Consider the following 6343-nt stretch of genomic DNA (forward strand, 5'->3'; position numbering starts at 1 on the left):
CTCTTTCAATGACTGTTTGATTAGATTATATCACAGTTTTGAATTAGTTTAATAACTCATGTTATGCAAATTTTTATTACAGTGATCCCTCTCCACATCATGCTTCAAATATTGCAGCTTTACCACTTCACCGATTTTTTTTTTTTAAAGTATGCATATTTTTCTAAATTGTTTCCTTAATTTTTTTTCAATAATAAAAATGACTATTTAATCTAATAATAGCACTACTCTAATAGTATTGACCATTAGATAAGACTAAACCTAGTCAATCCCAATGTTTAGTATCATGGCCTCTGATTGGTTCAGCCTCTGGCAGCATTAATAAATTGGATTCAGATATTGTAAAGGTGGCTCAAGGAATCGCATAATGTTGAAAAATATATTTACAAGGTATTAACAGGCTTTGAATGCTCCAGTCATGAAAATATTCCATTTATAATTGTTTATTTCTATTTTGCGGGAATGGTCACGCCTGGAACCAATTACAGCGATAAACAAGGATTTACTCTATTAAAAACTGTGACACAATTTAATCAAAAGGCCTTTAAATGGTTAAAAAAATGTTTTTGCTATTTGTCTTTATGGCTGAAGTTGATTGAAAGATTTTAGCATAAGAAAATAAATCATACATTTTTTTAATGGAAAATGAAGGACATTTACAGTACGTCCTGTTAGGCTTTGGCGTATGTTCGAAAATCTGCCAGTGTATTGTCCACCTTTGAAAGAATTGCTCATTGAATGTTTAAAATTTTACATGAAAAAAAACCCTCTCAGGAAAAATCATGTGAAATGGAGTAACTCAACAAACATAGCCAAAATATAGCAAACATTTCCTGAAAGGACCAAAAAGTCTGTCAGCTATTTCAAAGCATCAGATGACTTCTGCGATGAAAAACTAATCGACATCCACGCAGACCTCAAGTAGGAGTTCAGAACATTCAGCTGGGCGGGCTGTACTCCAATGTAGCTCCGAATCGGGCATCTGATGAATGTTTACCTAACGTCTGCTTCTTTTGCGATTCTTAAAAAATGTCAATAGTTTTTTTGGTACAGTACCAGTCAAAAGTTTAAAGACACTTTTGCATCCAGTTGAATGACAAAGTGTCTCCAGACTTTTGACTGGTGTGAAGATGTTATATATACACTTAAATCCCAAAAGCAGCTTTTCCTTTTTCCTAAGGGTGAATTTCATGTAACTTTGTATTTGAACATTGTAAGGCGACTGACATCCTCATCCACAAACTGATATTTCTGTTGGACAACTTGAATTTATTTTGTAACGTTTTTTTTTTTTGGTGTTGTTTCTGGAGAGTCTTTGCTAACATTTAGCTCGATTGTCTTTATCCTGATTGTACTACCGACAGTACTGTCTCCGTACCTCAACAATGGACTGATGCGTTCACTCACTACCTCCATTATATGTACTTTCAGTGCTGACATATCCCCATATTCATCGTTACCTGAACTGCAGAATTGTTTTAAAAGTGTCTTATCACAGCACCTCTCACCCTCAAAATGGCTTTCCGGTTATTATATATTATGTTGTTCTCCTTTTTAATTAGTTGATATACTTGATGTAGGTGTCTCGTGTACTTTTACGCAAAATGTGACTTTCTCCTCTTGTTAAATGGTTAAACCAGATGTATGCAGGATTGTTTTTATGACCTATTTACCAGTTCTCACACAAGGCCAGAGGTAGTGCCTCGTTGATCCCTTTCACTCACTATGGTTAGTAACAATTGTGGTGCGTTCAAGACCTCCACTATACAGCGAAACGCGGTTAAGTGCGATAAATCTCATATGATCTATTTAATGTTATCTGAAATTGACAGTTAGTTGTTTAAAACTTTACCGTTCATCACATGGTCAAATGTTTCTTCCTTTTCGTTTGTTTTTATGCTTTATGGACTTCAGTAGGCCTCTAAAGACGTTTTTGGTTCTGTCACAATCTCAATGATAGGTTTTATGTATTTAATTTCGCATTGGGGCGGCATAGCTCGGTTGGTATAGCGGCCGTGCCAGCAATTTGAGGGTTCCAGGTTCGATCCCTGCTTCCGCCATCCGAGTCACTGCCGTTGTGTCCTTGGGCAAGACACTTTACCCATCTACTCCCAGTGCCACCCACACTGCCTTAAATGTAACTTAGATATTGGGTTTCACTATGTAAAGTGCTTTGAGTCACGAGAGAAAAGCACTATATAAATATAATTCACTTCACTTCATTCTTAGGCTTGATAGGTGAAATACAAGTAGATGATTTGAAGAAAATAAACTTTTCAACCCCCTTTTCAAATATGTTGCACAAGTACCATAATTTTTGCGATTACTCCACTTACTGTAACAGTTCAGCATGGAATAATACGGCTTGTACTTGCTCAGAGGAGTAAAAGTGAATATTTCAGCAAAATAACTTTTAGATCCGTCAACATGTTTTGTTTTGTTTTTTATTAGAATTGGTCCATTATAACGTTGGTGTCCTGCTCTTTGTTTCAATCCCACCAGTTGAGAATGACTGGAACAGGAACAACACCATTTTCAGCGCTGGGAGTCTTAAAAACATGTTGTTGTTTTTTTTTACAATCAGACACACATTGCTACCTCTCTAAAGGCCTTTTTTTTTTTACCTCAATATTCAACCTAAATACTGTTTTAACATCCTGAGAACTATAATACTATAATAACATTTTATTTTTATATGACTATTTTCTATTCACATTTAACAGAATGTATAACTTTTGCTTTTGTAGTAGAATCTTTATTCAGCAGCATCTAAAGTATGTAACTTTTACTGCGTTCTTTGTCCACTTACTGTCTTGGATTACTCAATCCATTTTACTCCTTTGTCAAAAGTCTTTATAGATATTTACTGTGATTTTATTCAGCACAATAAAACAAAATATGGCATCCAGGTAGTCTGTGTGGGATTTTTCTCTGTACTGTGTACAACAGAGTGTAATTCCATCCATCCATACATCCATTTTTTACCGCTTGTCCCTTTCGGGGTTGTAGGGAGTGCTGGAGCCTATCTCAGCTGCATTCAGGTGGAAGGCGGGGTAGACCCTGGACAAGTCGCCAACTCATCACAGGGACAACACAGATAGACAGACATCATTCACACTCACATTCACACACTAGGGCTAATTTAGTGTTGCCAATCAACCTATCCCTAGGTGCATGTCTTTGGAGGTGGGAGGAAGCTGGAGTACCCGGAGGGAACCCACGCAGTCATGGGGAGGACATGTAACCTCCACACAGAAAGATCCCGAGCCCGGGATTGAACCCAGGGCTACTCAGGACCTTCGTATTGTGAGGCAGACGCACTAACCCCTGTTCCACCGTGCTGCATACAGTGTATAAAAGAAATACTTGAACTTCAGTGTTCATTTATTCACAAATATACACACCCATAACACTCCTGGACTCATTGTTGTATTTGAAAGTGCAATGCTTTGCAGCCAGTAGCACAGCCTTTGAGGGAGCATAGCTAAGGGCAGCATCTGTGACATTTAAGTTGCAAGAAAGGAGTGAGTTTAGGGTTGAAATGTCCATCCCCGTTTTTTTGTACATTACTACTTGCCGTAGTTTTGAAGCAATGTATGATGGGATTCCGGATTTTGTGTGTCAGTGTATTAACGTGCCGGTTGGAATAAACACACGCTGAGAAATAGTTCCGTGCCTGCCTATTCTATAGGTTATAGATAAACCTATGGATAACAGAGACATTTTTAATAGTCTTCTTCTTGTTGTGTGTGCAGTGGTGCACTCTCCAAAAGCCATAGATGTTAAAACGTTACTGGGCCGGCACGCTGTTTATATGGAAGAAAAGTTGACGTGACGACAGGCTGTCCTCACTCAGGTCCGGCTGGAAATTGGGATAAATTCGGGAGAATGGTTTTCCTGGTAGATTTTCGGGAGAGGCACTGAAATTCGGGAGTCTCCCAGAAAATTTGGGAGGGTTGGCAAGTATGGTTTATATCAGGACTGGGCAATCATTTTGACTCAGGGGCCAAATTTAGAGAACACATAGGAACACTAATAGAAAACCTCACAATAATGTCTGATTGAATGCTCAAAACTTTATGACTGATTGATTGATTGATTGATACTTTTATTAGTAGATTGCACAGTTCAGTACATATTCCGTACAATTGACCACTAAATGGTAACACCTGAATAAGTTTTTCAACTTGTTTAAGTCGGGGTCCACGTTAATCAATTCATGGTAAGACAGAACACCTTTAAAAACGGAATGGAATTTTTAAAATTTTTTACTGAATGAGACACCCAGAATGTACAAGAAAATAAATATTTGTGGGATTTACAATATTAACTATGAAGGATAAAACACTGAATATTGACAACATATGAACGTCACACCCCCTCTCCTTCCACATATTTTATAATCAGGCAAAATGCAACAAAAATGCAACACACATAGCCAAATATGAACACCTACAATCTGATATATTTGATATATCACTAAGCTTTAGAACTTTGTTGTAAAAATCTCCTTCCGCGTCTGTCCCTGACACCCACATCTCTGGAAACACTCCGTGGAAACGCTCCCCACCCACGCTGCTTGGTGTCTCTTCTGAGCTGCTGTGACTTAGAATAACTAATTAAATTGACCATAGTAACTAATTATATTACCATAAGAACTAATTACATTACCATAGTAACTAGAATATCATGCAAAAGTGCAGATTCCAACCATTGAAATACTTTGTATAGTTCAAGACTTAGGGTCATTTGAAAACATCACTGCACATCATAATGGCAGCTACACTTTACAGCTTAAAGATATAAAAAAAAATTATTTGGGAATGTCCAGCAGGCCAGATTAGAACGCTTAGAGGGCCGAGTGTGGCCCCCGGCCCTTAATTTGCCCAGGTCTGGTTTATATGGAAGAAAAGTGGACGTGACGACAGGCTTTCCTTACTCAAGTCCGTCTGGAAATCAGGAGAGATTCGGGAGAATGGTTGTACCGGGAGATTTTCGGGAGAGGCACTGAATTTCGGGAGGGTTGGCAATTATGCCCTAGCAGCCCTATCTTTTCCGAGACGCTACAATAAGCACCCCCGCTACCACCAACCCCCTTCTTCTACCCCCATCCCCCGAATTTGGAGGTCTCAAGGTTGGCAAGTATGGTTGTGACTCAAAAACAATACTGACTCACATTCAGTCAGTCCCTTTCCCTCCAATGAGTCAGTCCTCAATCACTTCCACCAGTCTAGTCATCCAGGAACATTGGTCACGACCTGAAGAAAAAAGTCATACATTTGTGCACCCATGGATGAGTGAGAGTAGTATGTGTGTGTTAAAACTGGAATTACTCATAAGATAACATTATTACTATGAATCATCATGATGAAAGTAAAAACATTCAAAAGGAATGCACCGTCTGTCGATCGAGTCACCGTGTAGTCTACACCACCATCTAGTGGCGGCATGCGTGAATTGCATGACTATGTCCCTAAATGCATAGTCATTTGACGTGCTTCAAATGGTGCACTTCCGCACTCACCTAAGTACGCAGTGTAAACATTATACATATTGGAGTATATATTATGATCATAATGAATGTTTTATAAATGTCTTTATTATGTGTGTACGGTCCTATGCAATGTATGTCTGACGTCACCAGTGTGCGTCTGTGTGTAGTCTTTTTTTAAATTTTCATTTACGGTAAAAACATTTTTTTTTTATTGAACAACAAACATAAATGTATAATTCGCAAAGGATAGAAAACAAAAGCAAATACAGAAAGTAATACTACTAAAAAATATGAAAAAAAAAAAAAGAAGACAAAAAGGGCTACCTAAATCACAGGGCTTTTGTACTTTTAATCATTCTCCAAAATTCGATTGATATTGGTAAACCATTAAGCCGATTAGAAAATGTAGGCCTCACTTTAATAAGCCAAAAGGGACAATGAATTAATTGATTAACGTGGGTCCCGACTTAAAGAAGTTGAAAAACATATTCGAGTGTTACCATTTAGTGGTCAATTGTAGGGAATATGTACTGTACTGTGCAACTTACTAATAAAAGTTTCAATCAATCAATCAATCAATCAATCAATCAATCAATCAATCAATCAATAAAACAATCAATCAATCAACCAACCCAATCAATCAAACAAACATTAAAAAATAGATGGATGGATGTAGAAAATGTTTTGCCTGGAGCATAATAATGTTGACAAACATTTCTCTGTTACTGTCGTTCATAAAAAAATACCAAATTGAATATCTTCTATAGTGAATGGGGGACATCTCCAATTGTTTCTCAGCCAATCTCTGATCTCCTCCCAAAACACATGTGCACTCTCACATTCCACAAA

The sequence above is a fragment of the Nerophis ophidion genome, linkage group LG10, assembly GCF_033978795.1.
Source record: "Nerophis ophidion isolate RoL-2023_Sa linkage group LG10, RoL_Noph_v1.0, whole genome shotgun sequence".
Classification (NCBI taxonomy): Eukaryota; Metazoa; Chordata; class Actinopteri; order Syngnathiformes; family Syngnathidae; genus Nerophis; species Nerophis ophidion.